The 18,613-nt window shown below is 41.8% G+C and overlaps 1 protein-coding gene across 5 annotated transcripts in view; it reads left to right on the top strand.

Moving 5' to 3' along the window:
- The window catches only part of LOC110107360 (peptidyl-prolyl cis-trans isomerase CYP57), an 84,081-nt gene that overhangs the window by 9,561 nt on the left and 55,907 nt on the right, over positions 1-18,613 (top strand). The window lies entirely within an intron of this gene.

Raw genomic sequence — 18,613 nt, 5'->3', positions numbered from 1 at the left:
AAGGCATCTTGGCCTCAAAGCCAAGCTATAAGACCTACCTTCTAAATAAAAACAACCCCACCACTCTACATTTGCATTGAGACCGAATAACATGGTTTTAAAAGCGATTAGGGGGAGTTTAGCTGGTAGTCCCTTCCAGGCGGGACAATAAATCCAGAGGTCGGGCGGGTTATGCCTCTTGTGAGGTGTAGCTTGTAAGTCCCTCTTTGCACTCGTTAGATCTAGGTTCGAGGCACTACCTATCGGTAGTCCTCACCTTAGTCTTAGGGTCCGAGGCATGGGTTGATTCCAAATCACCCTATAAGCCCTCAACTTTCGGGCAATTCCTCCAACAAGTGTTGTTGGGATGTAAGCCCCAATCTTCTAATAAAATATCAACTTAAACCAAAATTAGGTTGCTAAAATGTAAAGCCTAACATAGGATAGTTTGGGCACCTCTGAGTTTCATCTCAGAATCAAGTGCCCCTACTTCACCTTCTCTTGGACTTCACTCCAAAAATCTGATTCTAAGTTGATCAAACCTCTTCCTTGAAATTCCTAAGGGTCAAAACCTTTAAGCAAGAATTTCACGGATTTTAAAACAAAAGAAAACAAACTTTAGCCAACATTTAAATGACTTCAAAAGAAAGAAAACCACTAGTTTAATCAAAAGTTTTCTCAAATCAAACTTGGGATGCAATTAACCATAGGGGCTTGCCCTTATGGGATGTCTGTACCCCAGAAATAAATAAACCCCACTCAACCAAACATTGAGTGGGGGAATCTCTGTTAAATAATTGTAAATTTTATTATTGAGCCCATAAGGAAATGATATTTTTACCCTCCGGGGTAATATATCGTATTCTTATGACGTGCCCGATTATAAAATATGCAATCCGTTTGAGGATACAAAAATTCTCTAACATAAGGTAGAGCAAGAGATCTTAAATAGAAGAGTTTCAGAATAGCTCTTATTTTATATAAACTGACTTTATCGTCCAGGCCAATAGGGTATCGGCATGGCCGATCAGCGAATATTTCGCTCAATCAGCCCGGTCGGTTTGGGACGATTAGAGTAATTTTGGTCACATCGTCCAGGACGATAGAATATCGTCCTGGCCGATTAGTTCAAATCCGAGGAAAATCGTCTTGAACATCGCCCTGAATAGAAGTAGGCCGATGTCAATCGTCCACACCATCGTCCCGGCCGATCCTACGATCGACCTGGCCGATGTGATCGTGAAATAAGCCTTAATTGCTTTCCTTAATTACCAGATTAATTTAGACATAATTATGCTGCATCTTCCAGGCCGATAGGATATCGTCCAGGCCGATAGGATATCGTCCTGGCCGATAGGATATCGTCCTGGACGATGTCCTAAAATAAAGAATACCTAAATAGATCATGACGGTTGATTCTTTCTGATTTGAGCCTATTGTCCCGGCCAATACAATATCATCCAGGCCGATCTGCTTAATGACGATTGCCTTAACCATGATGCCCTGATTAGGGTTTCTATTTTTGAACCGATCGTCCTGGCTGATATAAATATCGGCCCGGCCTATCTTACCAAAAACAGTAAACTCTAAGAAACAGTCAGAAATTCTCCCAAGGTGTGTGTGTGCAAGGTTACTTAGCATTATGACCCACATCTTTTACAATAGACTCAAGAAAAGGAAAAGTGTACAAAGTGTCTCGGACTTAGTCTACCCAATCTTGAGCTGGTTCCAATTGCCGTCTGATCTTGTGGACCTTAAATGTTAGTAGGCAAGACAGTCGTAGAAAAACAAGAGTGTTTGCTATCATCAAAATCATAATTCATGAAAACAGATTTGCAACAAGCTCTGTTACTTCTTGTATCAACCCAGGTCACCAGAACATGCACTTCATTTCATAATACATCTTGTTGCTATCCGGATGAATAATGTATCTAGCATAGTGGACTTCATGTAGTATCTCTCTTTTGATTATCACTATTTGGAACCTACAATCTCTTACCATAGAAAATTATAGCTTATTCATCTACTTGCAGCTCAAACCTCGTCCCAGGCTGAATCTGATCTACCAATTTCAAATATCCCTTCATATGCTTTCTGAGTTTCTTTAATTTTATCTTGTAGTGCAGTCTGGACTATCATTTGAGAGGTAAGTCCAACTGATATAATCGATGAAGATACCACTAATTCCAGCCTTTTCATCTCTCTAATCAAAGTCTACTCAGAAGTAATTAAACTGGTTACTACTACTACTAACTTTTTGCTCAGGGCATTAGCAACCACAGTTGTTTGATTTGGTTGATAAATAATATCTAAATCATAATCCTTGATCACCTCCAACCATCTCCTCTTCCTCAAGTTCAACTTCTACTGCATAAAAATATATTTCAAACTTCGATGATCAGTAAAAATTCCACATCAAACACCGTACGGATAATGCCGCCAAAATTTCAATTCAAAAATAATAGTTGCTAGCTCCAAATTATGAGTCGTATAATTCTTCTCATGTAGCTCTAAGTGCCTAGAAGCATAAGCCACCAAATTTTCATTCTGTTGTAACACACATTCTAGGCTTTTCAAAGAAGCATCACTATATACCTAAAACCCTTCGGTACCTGATATAATGATCAATATAGGAGCTAACACCAAACACTTTCAATCTCAAGAAACTTTTCTCACATTCTAATGTCCAATTAAATGACACAGCCTTCTGTGTCAATCTCATTAGAGTAATAGAAATCTTTGAAAGGCCTCTAACAAACTTCCTATAATATTCTTCCATATCCAGAAAATTGCGAACCCCAGTCACTAATGTCGGCCTCACTCAGTCTCCCATAGCTTGCACCTTCTTGGGATATACAATAATTTCTTCTTTACTCATCACATGCATGGAAATATTACAGAAGTAAACCAGAACTCACATTTTAAAAACTTATCATGCAATATGTACTGCCTCAACACTGTTAAGGCAAATCTCAGATGTACTGCATGCTCCTCATCAGATTTGGAATACACCAAGATATTATCGATGAATATAATAATAAATTGATCCAGATACTCTCTGACATCATATGCATCAAATCCATAAATGTTGACAGAGCATTTGTCATACCAAATGACATCACCAGAAATTCATGCTGCCCATACTTGGTATTGAATGTTGTCATTGCTACATCTTAATCCTTCACACTCAACTAGTGATAATTCGATATCAGATTAATCTTAGAGAACACAATTGCATCTTCCAATTGGTCAAACAAATCATCTATCATGGACATTGAATATTTGTTCTTCATCGTTATCTTATTCAACTCCTGACAATCAATGTACATTCTTAAAGATCTATCATTTTTCTTCCCAAATAATATAGAAGCTCCCCACAGCAACCCACTTGGCTTGATGAATCTTTTATCTAACAATTCTTGTAACTCTCTTGCTGCCATTCTATAGGGAGTATTTGCTATTGGAGTTGTACCTGACAATATTTCAATATTGACTATACTTCTCTCTTTGGGGGTAACTCAAATAACTCCTTGGGAAAGACAAGAAAATCCTTCACTACAACAACACTGTCAATGCTCTTAACAGGTTTGCCAAAGTCTCTTACATAATCTAAGAATATAGGGTCTTCTTTTCTCTATGCCTTGTCCACATGGAGTATAGAAATCAGAGAAGTCAAAACAATTTGAATACCCAGAAAACAGAACACTTCCCCATTTACGCATAGACTCACCCTCTTCTTGCTACAATCAATTTGAGTCTGATATGTGCTCAATCAATCTATTCCAACTATAATATTGAATTCTTTCAGGGATAATATAATCAGTGCCGAGCTAATTTAATACAAAAAATTTCAAGCTCACACAAACAGACCTTATTTTCAAACATCAAATCTCCCATCGATAACATAACAAATAACTCAAGACATCACATAATAAGGGGTAAACTTAAATCATCTAGAATAATCTTAGATATAAAAGAATGATTGGCACCAGAATAAAAAAAGAATACTATAGGGCCGCTCAAAAACATAGGCCATACACCACTTATGGTGCCTCCTTTTCCTCCTACTAAGTCAGACTATAAACTTTGACCTGAACTGGAGTGGCACTACTAATTGATGTAGACTCCTACTACATTCTTGAAAGTCTCCCACTGAATTGGATCCCACGATGCTCTGTTAATCCCTCACTGACAACTCTAGATGGAGTGACTGTTGATGGTTGCCACTGACTGCCTGCTACATCGGGTCTACCTTCCGGTACATTTTGGGGGCACCGAGCTACCTTTTGATCAGACTGGCCATTATGAAAACACTGACCTGTATACTTATAACACCTACATGAGTGCCTTCTACCACAGTAGCCACATACTATGATGTTGCCAACAGATACCTATTCACCTGAACTTATAGAAGCTGCAGGACTCTCCTTTATAGATACCCACTACCACTAATCCTGTCTCTTTCCATCGACTCCACTCCTTGATTGCTCCCCTCCAAATCTTTTCCTACTCGCATCCCATTTCTTCTTTGTAGCCGTCTGATCATTCTTCACTAATCTAGCTCGCTCCACCAGCTCAGAGAAATCTTGAATATGAAATGGCTCCATGATGTGGTGGGGCTTGTGTAGATTATCGAGATTGATTCTATATGAGCTTAGCTAGATGTGACATTCAAGATTTAAATATGATTAGGTTTTCTTTGATATGTAATTAAAGCTTACTTAAATATATGCAAGTATACATGCTGAATCAAGTAATAAAGTAATGAAGTAGAGTGTTGAACTCACGAGAAAGTGTTATGCTTGCAAGAAAACTACTACTGTTTATTCTAATTGTATAATTTATTCTATTGAAATAAAAATGATATTTTTGAGTTCCGACCACGCAATAAAATAAGTAAAATAATTGATACATTTTTAATAAAATATTTTTGATTGATGCATGTAAATATCTTATTTTTCCTAATGATATTCTTAATTTTAGATGTGGATCAAAGCATATGCATTCCTAGATCTATGTCGAGCTCGTAGGGATGAAAAAGATATATGCTAGCCTCCTATAATTTTAATATCTCCATAGAACCTAGAATATTCAAACATCCTATATCTAGGCATGCCAACATTCTATCTAAATAGGATGAAAAAGATATATGCTGACCTCCTATAATTTTATTATCTCCATAAAACCGAGAATATTCAAACATCCTATATCTAGGCATGCCATCATTATATCTCAATACTCCTGATTGTTCTTGCATTCCTTCGTCGAGGTTATATATCACACTACGTTTTATCTAAACACATGACCATTGTATGAGTTAAATGAAGAACGAGATAAATTGAAAATATCCATAAATTTTTTAGAGTACAAGAGTCCAAATTAGTACTTAATATGCTATTTACATCCTCAATAATCCTGATTCTCTCCTCAACAAATCTTTATCTGCTAGATATGGTAGGGATATAATGTGTGCTGATGCTAGGAAAAATACTTCAGCCACCTAGAAGATCTTACTTAGCGGTGCTAAAGCCTTAAACCAATTGTGAGATACAAGATTGCTTCAGGAAAAACTCTCCTTTGTCTTGGCTAGGATGGCTTGCAGTTTATCCACCTTGTGTAATGCAGTGAGCTTTGTGGTCCGCCCTAATTACTTCTGAACCGCCTAATTCTTCTTCTCCAAGTAGCTCGCCTTCATGAGAGTTTGTTGGTCGTGGAGAACAAGGAAGAAGGTCGACTTCCATGATTGCGCCATGGCATTCATCACAGAGAACCCTATATTGTAGTTGGGAGGAACATCAGATAGTCTTTGACGTCCTTGGAGTAGACCACATGACCTTAGTCATAGAAGTTCCGCATGGCAAGGTGCCCTCCAGCTTATTCTGAGGCTCAATCTTTCTTTGAAGGAGAATAGTATGGTGACTCTCTTCTTTTTCTTCTACCTATTTCTTGCCACTACTTACTTCCTTTGCCAGCCATTCAACGACTCCCTTTCCTTTGCCAAGGAGCATCGCCAACACCATAGAGGTCCTCACCTCATTGGCATGCTTTGTGGTCGCCTCCTCATCGATGATGACTCTGTTTATAGAAGGTGATGCCTTCGAATCATTAGCGACCACTATAATCGTCGCTTCCTCGTTATAGTGGGGTGGCCTTTGTCATTCAGCACCATCGCTGTTTTCGAGTTCAGCACCTTGTGGTGAGTGGACATTGCCGCCTCGGTGTCCAATTTCTTCAGAGCCGGTGCCTTGGTGAAATTGGTCGCCCTTGCTTCAATTTTTATCTTCTTGAGGGTGGCCCCCTCTCTTCCTCGGCTCCCTCGGTAGGTCCACGCTAGGCGCTGCCTTCTTGCCTCCCTCCTTGGCAAGCTCACCAAAAAATTTAAGGACCGAAAGGTCCATTGGATACTTGCACCCTGGAATCCCCTCTACACATAAGAGAGAACCAGTTAGGGGGAGTCAACAACTTAGAAAGATCGTAAGAAATAACAAAAAATAACCACTCACAATATATATTCTTATATACATTGTAGTAGCCAAGGTGTTGCATAGTGATTAGTGATTTCTCGTTGATTTCCCTCATCACCCTCTCCTCCTCAATTTACGCGGGCACAATTTTCTTGCTAATAGGGAAGGGGATTGGTGCTATTGGCATCGACTAGGTAACCAAGCTATAAATGAAGATGAATTTCGCCTTTCCATCTCAAACATTGTTCTCTAGCCTGGTCATCTTCATCAACATCGTTGATAATTGCACGCACTCAATCCCTGAATTCCTTCACTTTGAAGACATGATAGATGAGGTTCAGTGTCCACTTCAACTTCAACTCACATAGGAATGTGATGATGAGGTCACCATCGTCATAGAGTTCGATAGGAATTGCGTCGCGACGACTTCGTAGAACTGAGCACCTCCTTGAACTTGTGGTAGATGGGAAGCTGTAGCGCAAAAGAAAATTGGTTGTAAGGGATGCACAACTCGTTCTCATAGATGGTGCTCAGGTGGTTGTCTTCCCCAAGGCTTGCATTGTCAAGTTGGCATTGGTTAAGTAGCATGTGAAGTAGAATAAGTTGGCATGCTACATGGACATGCGTGTCTGCTGGAGATTGGCATCATTCATGAATGTGGTAGCGTACTTCTGGAGAGTGGCCATAATGAAATGTGAATACTCACGCAGAGGGTAAAAGGGTATCAGAGGAATAAATAATGAGCATCATGCCTGCGTGGACTCTATCATAGGGTATTTATAGATGGGGAGATGCATGGATTTCAAAGCATCAGTCATGTCTGCATTAAATGAATTGATCTCCACCATCTCTTTTCATATTTCCAGAAGATTTGGAAGCTCCCACTCGCCTCACCAACTTGTTGTTGTCCACTGTAACACGCATGGTGGCCTAAACTTTACTTGCCCTAACATTACTCGCTTAGTCTACATTTCCACACTAAAATCGCCCAATCAAGGCAATTTGTCGTCCAAAGCAGAATAACTAACTCGCCACATAGGAGTCCTAACTCGCCATATAGCAGGAAACACTTGCTTGCCTCAACTGCACAAAACTCAAAATTCCAAAAAAAATTTCAAGTATTCCACTTGTCACTCATGCCTTGATGCTCTCGCCATTGCAACTGAATCGAAGTACTCACAATAGTTAGACGAATAAAGAGTATAAAAATAAAAGGCAGTAAAGGCACACAAACATAAAAGTTAATTAATAATAAACACTTTACATACAGTCGACACACATTACATTATATTATAAATAAGAAGTGTGATACTACTCGCTGCAACGAAAAGCCCTAATTATTGGTTTACTCGCCATCTGTGGTGATTGTACACCCAGTCTTTCAAAGTAGTCTAAAACAAACCTCTTTCCAGCTTTAAATCCACATAGCCTTGCTTGGTTGTAAGTTGTCCTCAGCTCCACCTTCAATGCGATGTCTGTTAGGCCGGTTCAGCCCCAACTCCTGAACCGGCCTACCCAGGGCCGATTTTTGTCTATAGGAGGCGGGTTAATACCGCCTTTTCCCCTCTTTGCTGCCCAAATAGTGGGTCTCACTATTCAAATTGAATCTAAATGGAGAAAGGAGGAGGTGGCTAGGGCTTTGGAGGGAGTTTTGATTTAGAAAGTTTACTTATTAAATAGGAGGTGTTTTAGGGTTAGGTTATGCTTTCATTTGTTTCTCTTGAAGTTTCCTTGGCATCTTGGGCTCTAGACTCTTTTTTAGAGATTGGGAAAGAACGATCCTCTTGAATTGAGGATCAATTGTATCTTGCTTTGCGTTTTCTTTGCTTTGATTCCATTATTACAATCTATCATTTTGGATTGATTTCATCAAGATTTTTGCATTATTCTCACTATTTTTACCAGTTATCGCTAGGTTGCTTGTGAACTCAAGTATTTCCTCTTGGATTACTTGCGAACTTAATTATTTCCTATCAAATTGGTATCCGACCTTTGTCTTGGAACCATCGGTTGCTGAAATCCTGAAATTTCAGTGGAGAAATTTCATCCTGAAGAAGATCTTCTCATAAATATTGGGAAGAGTTATGGTCGGGTAGAAGGTTGATGTTTTTGAAATGAGAAAATGAGCAACTAAAATTAGATTTGGAAGGAATTTTTTTTTAATTTTCAAAAGCATATTTAATCCAATAATGAAAGGATGGAAGAAAAGTTCGTCGTAATGGAAGAGATATTGAAGAAATTGCTAGAAGTGAAGACCAATCCGGCGATAGCGGAAGCAAGAGAAACCATCAGCGACCATGGAAGAGGTGGAAACCCTAACATGTTTAGGGGATGGGAAAATTGTGAAGTGGAGATCTTGGAGGGTGAAGATGGGATGCCTCCTCTAGAATCACTTTCTAGAGAGGAGATGAGCGCTAGTTTCGAAAGAAGGGCTGCTGATTTTGTGAAAAGGGAGGATTTCTACTGCAGAGGTTCTGAATTTGAAAGAAGAAGAGAGGAATTTGAAGAAGGGCTTGGGTATGATTGCCAGAGGAAAGATCGTGACAACTGGGGAGCACCTCCTCTTCGCAGGATGGGATGATATGGAGGATTCAGGGGCAACGGGGGTAACCCGAAGGTTAGGAAGCTGAAGATGACCATCTTTGAGAGCGAGGATGGCCATGGTTGGATCTACAAGGTAAAATGATATTTCGCAGAGGAAGAGAAGTTCAGAGCTGCTGGATTGTGTTTGGAGGGGAAGGCACTGGCATGGTGCCAATGGTGTGACATGAGCGAACCCATCAGGAGTTGGAGGGAGGTCAAAGAGTGCTTAATGTAATGATTCTGAACTAGTAGGGGAGGAGACTACTATGAGTAATTCTTTGCCTTGACACAGGAGATGACCGTAACAGATTACCGTGACAGGTTCGAGTACTTGGCTAGTAGATTAGAGCGGCTCTCTGAGATAGTGTTGGAAGGGAACTTTATGAAAGGGCTTAAACCAAAGATACGGGCAGTGATTAGGGTGATCAGGCCAAGAGACGCTTGGGAGGCCATGGAGCTAGCCTAGTTGGTGGAGGATCAGAAGCAGTTGGAGAGAGGAGCTAAGGGGAGCAACTCGAGGGGATCGTACAAGATGACCACCACCTTCTTAGCTCCCAAGGGGCTAGCACCAGGGAGTCTGAAGGGAGTCTGAAGGAAGTGCCCAAGGAGAGAGATGGAGGGGGAAATGGGGGAAGTTTCAAAAGGCTGATGGAGATGGAGATACAAGAGAATAGGGCGAATGAGTTGTGTTTTAGATGTGATAAAAAGTACATGCCAGGGCATATGTGTAAGAACCGAACTCTTTACTTTCTCATCGTCTGTGATGACGAGGAAGCTGAAGGGGGAGGTGGGAGCTAGTTAGAGATGAAGGAACAAGAGAAGTTGCATTTGGATGTGGCAGAAGTCTCCCTAAACTCATGTTGACCTTTGTTGTAGCATGCAATGAACAAAATGCATTAAAATGATTACTTGTCTAAGGCCTTTCCTGTATCTCTATCGAAATCACGTCCCCAGTTTGCAAATGGCGCCCAAGTCAGAAGCCCATACCTGCGTGTGTGACCCCTGCCCTCCTTTGGGTCGTTAAAATGAACCCAAAGCTCTCTTCGCTACTATGGTTTTTCTTCCCGCAAGCCATCCGATGCCTCATCTCCTCGATCTCCTATTCGTAAAAACCATGATCCTACTGTGCGACAAATTCCGACCTCCCCATTCCTCTCCAACCAATCTCTACCCACGGCCTGAGCTCCATCGACCTACCTTGCCGGAATCCTCCAGAGTCGACGCCAAAACACCTCCGACTCCTTGCTGTAACTCCTCCATATGATCTTTACCTCCTGCTCTCCACCGCCATTCCTTGAACCCGCCGGCCTAACTCTGACCTCTCGAACCCAAGCAACATTCAAGACCCCGACTCCCTATAATTCTCAAGTCGAAACCCAATCACAAGCAAACCTCCCTGTGCCGATCTCTTCTCCTTTATATCCAACTTTCCTCTTTATCCGTCCAGAGAGAGAGAGAGAGAGAGAGAGAGAGAGAGAGAGAGAGAGAGAGAGAGAGAGAGGGAGGAGATATTCATAAGTACCCGCTCACGGGAAAATAATTGCCTTTTCAAACAGGTGCTATAGAAGACCCATACACGCTTTTCTTAGCGTGGTGGGGGGTGAAGAAAATACGGTCACGGTGTTCGAGGACATCTACCATACACGCTTTTCTTAGCGTGGTGGGAAGACTTAGTTTCCTATAGTTTCCTCTAAATGGGGCAGACGCTGAGAGGTTGCCGAAATTCAACTTGAAGATGTAGAAGACTTGGACAGATTAAGGGGACTTGAACTTGCTAATTGAACGATAGTGGACTTTAAATTGAATGAATTGGAACATAAAATGCATTAAACTCAAATTCAAATAAATCAACAAAACGCTTAAATCAAACTTGATTAAAATGAGCTTGAACTGAACAAGACTACTTGCATTTGGACTGGAATGTGACACATCAAACCATACTTGGACCTAAATTTAAATGAGTGAAAGCAAGTGACAATAAACTGGAACTCGAACTTGTATGGACTATAGGGAGCTTGGGATTGAACAATTTTACAAAGAACTCAAGTCTGAAAATGACGCAGGAAACTTGAAGGATTTGAATATGAATATGAAGTGATCAATGGAGAGCATGAATTGAATGACTAACAAGAACGTGGACTCAAATGAATTATCATGGAAGCAGATCTTGGAACTCTAAAATGCATGATGAATTTGGAAGTATAAATGGCAAACAATGATTCAATGCATTCAAATAAGAATTAGTGAATGAACAAGCAAAGGACTCATGAAAGATGAATCTTCAGTGCACTTGAATTGGCAATGAAGTCCAATCGATTTGAAGCATATGGATAATACACCTACAAGCAAGAATATGAACCTACTACGCATATAACAGTTACTACAAGAAACCTGTGAATGTTCGTGGATGACTTTAAACGGAAACGAAGATTAATGAACCCACATCATTCGTATAATTCCAAGTAATTCACAAACAAGTTCAAGTGGAAGTATGGCTTTCTCATAGCCATACAAGTCAACATGTAAGCAAGTGTATTGAGCCCTTGCAAATGAGGGAGACTAGTGTACAATGAACACGACGATTTGATGCATTCAATGAAATATAAAGAATATGTAATAAATGCAACGACGCCCTGCATTCAATGACAAAATACAAAAAAAAAATACATCCACTTGCAAACACTGGTGGAAGCTTGTAGTATCTTGAAGATACAAGCAACAATTGTTACAAGGATTAGAAGAGGCACAAGCAAATATACCAAACCTCAGTAAGCCATGGTGATTAACATGCAATAATTGCATAAATGTGCTCACAATCAATATGTAGGTAGAGATAGATGACAGGTGCGAACTTCTACGAGTCAATGTAGGAAATCTCTCTAGTATGTAAAGTTCTTATGAGCTTTTGCAAAAGTAGGAGATTCGTTAGTGCATTACAATCCACCTGCAAGAATCAACAAGTAGTGCACGATAGACTACCTGTATGCAGCGGGCAAATGACCCTAGTACGATGCCACACCACCGGATCCACATCCTTACAAGCTAACAGAAGACGTATATAAGCTTTCAAATGGAGTGTTTCTGCATTCAAATAATGGTCGCTAGTATAACTATGTGGTGTCAAAAATTTCAAAAATACTTTTGCACATGCACCATAATTTGTATACACATAGGTACACAAAAAAGGGTAAGTGTAATCATAAAACCCGCATGGGCCCTAACGAGCGTGTTAAGGGTACACACGTAACGTTTAAGGATGCTGCGCGGGTCAATAAATGAACGTAGTTCGAGCCGGATCCTTCTATATGAATAGATAATAGTCGATACGGTTCGAACTATCAAACAAATATACGGTCTGGGTGTCGAACGAAATATCTGTTTTATACGTTCATATAAGGCCTTCAAGGCCTCCAACAAAGAAAATCTAATAACAAAATTATAAAGCCTATGAACCCGATCCTCTGTCGACAGTTCGATAGAGTCAACAGGGTTCAATTCACAAATGGAAATGACTTTAAAGTCACCTCGATGATAGCCGTGTTGAATGGAAATCTCAACTGGAGGGGCTAACTCCAATCTTTTCAAATGCCTCCAAATTCTCACAAAATGCAAAGTATTTTAAAATGACCCCAGTTACCCCGATGATGGCCATGTTGAATGTTTATCTCAATTGGAGGAGTTCACAAATAATTTGAAATGCTTTCAAACTTTCACAAAATTCAAATTCCTATGAAAATATAAATGCCTTTAAAGTCACCCTGATGATGATCGTGTTGAACATAGATCTCAACCGGAGGGGTTATTCCAACATTCAAAGCTCCACTCAAATACCTACGAAAATCCAAAACTCCACAAAATATCAAATTCAAATATTTAAAATCAAAATTTAACCATTCAAGAGCTTAAAGCAAAACCCATCCACCCTTCGCAATAGTTTGCCGGGTGGACAAATTAAAATTTACTTCAGCTCACATAGAGCTAATGCCTAGTAAAAAATATTGCTAGGATCCATTCTCAAATAATCTCATGCTAGTAAGGACGTGGTACATGTCCTCTGACCGGCGGTTTTGCCACCAAATGACACCGCATGATAAACGATTATGACCCAGAGCCCTCTGAACTGAGTGATTTTGCCGTCAAATGGCACCACGAGATAACGGTTTTTTCTAGAGTCAATACATTTGTTAGTGGCATCAAATCCTTGAGATATGAATAAATAAGATATAATCTATAGGGCACAAAGCCCTTTGTTAGCTAAGATGAATTCAAATTTGTCCCTTAGATAATTATTCACCCCAGGTCTACAAGGTCCCCTTGGACGACGCAACCCATGGCTGCCGACTAGGATCCTTCTATTAGGTTGGGTCGACTACCTCCTATAACTAAGTAGACTAGGGATCACGATGGTCTGGGATGACGGAACCATATGATCTTGATCGGGTCCATCATTCATTTCCCCACCATCCGCTTTAAGTGCGAGATGGTGAGAATTTTTATTTTAAATATTAAACCTTGAACTTCCAACATCCAAACCCATGCTGCTATCATTTGCCAAATATCACGTATCTACGGATGCGACGTATTCATTGACGACTAGCTTTAATCGAAAGTTCTCTCTCATTATCGGGAGGGGTAATTAACTATAGGGCTTGCGCCTATAGAAAACCAGAACTCAGATCATAAAGTCCTCGTAAAATGAGGGCTAAATCTCTGGGTAGTGTCTTATCTATAAACCCATATGCCTTCCGAAAATTTAACTCGGAACTTAAATCCGTTAAAACTCCCCCTTAAAAAAGAAAACAAGCGGGCGGAAGCTGGTGCCGAATTTTTGGAGCCCACAACTTAGTGGTGGGATTCACCCTGAATCACACTATGAAAGTGAAGGGAGAGATAGCTGATAGAGAGGTGGTAGTGTTGATAAATAGTGGGGCAACCCAAAATTTCATCTCCACCCAAATTCTTGATCTACTGGTGGTGAAATTAGTGGATACAGGAGGCTATGGGTAGAGGTGTCAAAAATTGACACGTCCCGAAACCCGACCTAGACCTGACCCAGAAAAATCTAGGTTCAGGTTAACCCGTTTGTAAAACGGGTCGGGTTCGGGTTTAGTTTTTTAACCCGTTTGAAAAAACAGGTCGGATTTGGGTTGACCTGGAAACTCTAAATTGACCTGGGTCCGGGTCCATAAGCCTATGCCACAAGCCCGCAATAGCACCTCACCGTCTCTCGCGATTCTCACGCAGATGCGGTCACGCCCAGCCATCTCTGCACGTGGCACGCGGGCACGACGCCTCGGCCTAGACGCCTTCAGGTCCATGGTGGACCATGCAGCACACGGTCACACTTGCAAGAGGCAACGCGGTAGCGCCTCACCTCCTCGTCCAGGTCGCACGAGGCAGCTTCTCAACCTGGCTGTCGTCTGCCTCGGCCTCGCGATTCTCGCCTTCACACGCCGCCGTCCATCTTGTCGCCTATGTCCACAACCTCAGCTGTTTTCGTGTCGGGTTGTGTCAACCCGGCGGGTCGTGTCCGGCTTGCAGTTTTTGATCCGTTTGCAAAAATTGGTCAGGTTCGGGTCGTGTCAAATAGCGTTGGGTCAATTTCGGGCTTGACCCGAACCCGACCCATTGACCCGAATTGGCACCCTTAGCTATGGGGTGATGATGTGCACGAGAAAGGTGGAAATGGGTAGAGTAGTTTGTAGGGGAGTGGTGTTGACCATTCAGGGATACAGGTGAGGGAGGATTTTCTTCCCTTTGAGTTGGGGAGTATTGATGTCATCCTGGGGATGAAGTTGCTACAGACCTCGGGAGATACCAAGGTCAATTAGGGAACCCTGAGAATGGAACTAGTGGTAAGGAGAAGAAAACTGTGATTCAAGATGATGCAGGGCTGACAAGTACTGGAGTATCTCTCAAGTCTTTAATAAGGACCATAGAGGAGGTGAGGTGGGTGGAGAATATTTGATGGAGCTGCACTGTTTGGAGGGAGCTCGATTGGAGGAGGGAGGTGACATACCCCTCTCCATACAGCAGTTGATTCAATAATTCTAAGAGGTGTTTCAGCCACCACAGGGATTTGCCCCACCGAGGGAGCAGGAGCATGCCATCGCCTTGAGGGAAAGAGTGTCACCCATCAGCGTCAGGCCCTACCAATATCCTCAATTTTAGAAGGATGAGATTGAGAAGTTGATCCGTGAGATTCTGGAGGCTGGGATCATCAGGCTGAGTGTGAGTTCTTTCTCTAGTCCAGTCCTACTACTCAAGAAGAAGGATGGGAGTTGACAGTTTTGTTTGGACTACAGAGCTTTGAACAAGGGAACAATGCTAGATAAGTTCCCTATTGCTGTGATTGATGAGCTCTTGGATGAACTGTATGAAACTGTGATATTCTCCAAACTTGATTTGAAGTTTGGATACCATCAGATCCAAATGAGGGAGGTAGATATCTCAAAGAAAACTTTCATGACACACGAGGGGCATTATGAGTTTCTGGTAATGCCGTTTGGGCTTACCAACACCGCTGCTACTTTCTAGTCGCTGATAAACAGTGTGTTCTAGCATTACCTCCAGAATTTTGTTATGGTGTTTTCTTATGACATACTGGTGTACAACAAAACTGAGGAGCATCTGGAGCACTTGAAGATGATCTTGGTAATCCTATAGGAACATCAGCTGAGAGCCAACCTGAAGAAGTGCTATTTTACCTAGACAATTGTAGAGTATTTGGGTTATATTGTGTCCAAAGAAGGGGTCGCAACGATCAGTCAAAGATTGAGGCTATGTTGAGGTGACCCTTACCTAAGAATCTGAAGGAGTTGATAGGATACTTTGGACTAACGGGATATTACAGGAGGTTTGGAAAAGGGTACAACACTATCACATGATCACTGATAGAGCAGCTGAAGAAAGATGTGTTCTTATGGGGAGAGGCGACCACAACAATATTTGAGAGACTAAAGAAGGCTATGGCTACTGTACCAGTCTTAGCTTTACCAAACTTCATCCAGGCCTTCATAGTGGAGATAGATGCTTCAGGATATAGACTAGGGCCAATACTCATGCAGAATCGTCAACCCATTGCCTACTTCAGCTAGGTGATGACTGTCGGAGCCAGGCTGAAATAAGTCTATGAGAGGGAGTTGATGACCATCGTCTTAGCCATCAAGAAGTGGCGATCCTACCTGTTAGGTAGGCATTTCATTGCCAGAACTGACCAAAAAAGCTTTAAGTACTTGTTGGAGCAGTGGATGGTGATTGAGGAGTATCAGAGATGGCTTTCCAAATTGTTGGGGCATGATTTCAAACTCCAGTATAGGCTAGGAGTGGAGAATAAGGAAGCCGTTGCCTTATCCAGATGTATGGGGGAGCTACAGATAGTGGCAATATCGGTTCCTTTGATACTGAATTGGGAGGCCATTAGGGAGGAGAGCGTTAGGGATGAGGAGTTGGGAAAGATTATGACAGATTTACTGAGGTAAGGGGGTAGCCACCCAGGGTACTCATTGGTGGGGGGCAGAATGCTGTATCAGGGGAGGTTTGTGATGCTCTGGACCTCAATCCACATTCCAAACTTATTCTAGAAGTTTTTTGAAAGCGCTTTTGGGGGCCATTCAACTGTGTAAAAGACATAAAGAAGGTTAGCCTCGGAGCTATACTAGAAGGGGATGCACAGAGATGTGGAGGGGATGGTGTCTAGATGTGAGGTATATCAAAAGAACAAATACCTAGCTATGTCGCCAGGAGAACTACTACAATTGTTGGCTTTACCGGGACGAGTAAGGGAGGAGATTTCCATGGACTTCATAGATGGGCTGCCCCGTTTAGAAGGTTTCATGGTGATCATGGTGGTGGTGGACAGATTAAGCAAGTATGCTCATTTCATTCCCCTCCAACATCCATACACCGCGGTGATAGTGTTTCAGCTTTCATCAAAGAGATGATTATATTGCATGGAGTGCTAGTGGCTATTGTATCAGATAGAGATAAGATGTTCCTCAATCATTTTTGGAAGGAGTTGTTCAGATTACAGGTGACAGTTCTAAAGAGAAGCACGGCTTATCACCCACAGACGGATGGCCAAACAAAAGAGGTCAACGGGAGCTTGGAGATCTAGCTGAGATGCTTTGTGTTGGAGACACCCAGGCTATGGGCCAAGTGGCTATCATGGGCCGAGTACTAGTACAACACCTCTTATTATTCTGCTTTTCAGATGACCCCATTCAAGGTGTTGTACGGAAGGGATCCTCCTCACTTGATGCACTTTAGGAGTAGCTGTACTCTAATTTCTACTGTGGAGTACTTGGAGGAGAGGGACAGAGTATTAGAGGTGTTAAAGAGACATCTACTAAGAGCTCAATATATTATGAAGAAACAAGCTATGGGCATAGGAAGGACATCTAGTTCGAAGTAGGGGAGAGGGTGTTCTTGAAGCTCCGACCATACAGGCCGAAGACAGTCGCCAACTAGAGGAATGAGAAGTTTGCTCCAAGGTACTTTAGGCCTTATGAAGTATTGAAGACGATTGGAGCGGTAGCATATCGGCTGAAAATACCACCAACGGCGACTATACATCTGGTTTTCCATGTATCTCAATTGAGAAGGGCCATTGGAGATTATACAACCAGCTCGGAGTTACCGGTGACACTTCTTGAGGATTTACAGGTGATTCTGGAATCCTTAGAGTTGATGGAGGTTCTCCAGAAAGAAGATGGAATTATGGAAGTGCTGATTAACTGCAGCAATCTTCCTGACTACGATGCCACGTGAGAGCCATACGAGGGGTGAAACATCAGCTTTCTTGTTTTCACCTTGAGGACAAGGTGATTCTTTGGGAGGGCGGTATTGTTAGGCCGGTTCCTCTTGAAATGGCCGTAACTCTTGAACCGGCCCACCCACAGCCGGTTTTTGTCTATAGGAGGCGGGTTAATACCGCCTCCTCCCCTCTATGCTGCCCACTATAGTTGGTCTCACTATTCAAATTGAATCTAAAAGGAGAAAGAAGGGGGCGGCTAGGGCTTTGGAGGGAGTTTTGATTTAGAAAGTTTATGTATTAAATAGGAGGAGACGTTTTAGGGTTAGGTTATGCTTTGATTTGTTTCTTTTGAAGTTTCATTGGCGTCTTGGGCTCTTTCATTGGCGTCTTGGGCTCTAGAGTTCTTGTCGAGAGATTGGGAGAGAACAATTCTACTCTCGAATTGAGGATCAATTGTATCTTGCTTTGTGTTAGCTTGGCTTTGATTCCATTATTACAATCTATCATTTTGGATTGATTTCATCCCGTTTTTTGCATTATTCTTGCTATTTTTACCAATTATCGCTAGGGTTGTTTGTGAACTCAAGTATTTTCTCTTGGATTAATTGCGAACTGAAGTATTTCCTATCAATGTCATCCTTTAAGTCAGCCACTGCTGTTGAATTTGCACCCCTGCATGAGCTGCCAATGTCGCCCTCCACACCATGGAGGTTCATGATCTTTTTCAGGACTGTCACTCACCAGGCTACTTCCTCCAGTGTGACCAACCCTTGGAGAGGGATGACATCGGTAGAGCAACTAGAGGATGGTGAGCCCTAAAGCTTCTCGTGTA

The sequence above is a fragment of the Dendrobium catenatum genome, unplaced genomic scaffold, assembly GCF_001605985.2.
Source record: "Dendrobium catenatum unplaced genomic scaffold, ASM160598v2 fragScaff_scaffold_718, whole genome shotgun sequence".
Taxonomy (NCBI): Eukaryota; Viridiplantae; Streptophyta; class Magnoliopsida; order Asparagales; family Orchidaceae; genus Dendrobium; species Dendrobium catenatum.
Note: the sequence above shows the minus strand (reverse complement) of the source record. Positions and strands in the feature narration are given on the sequence as shown.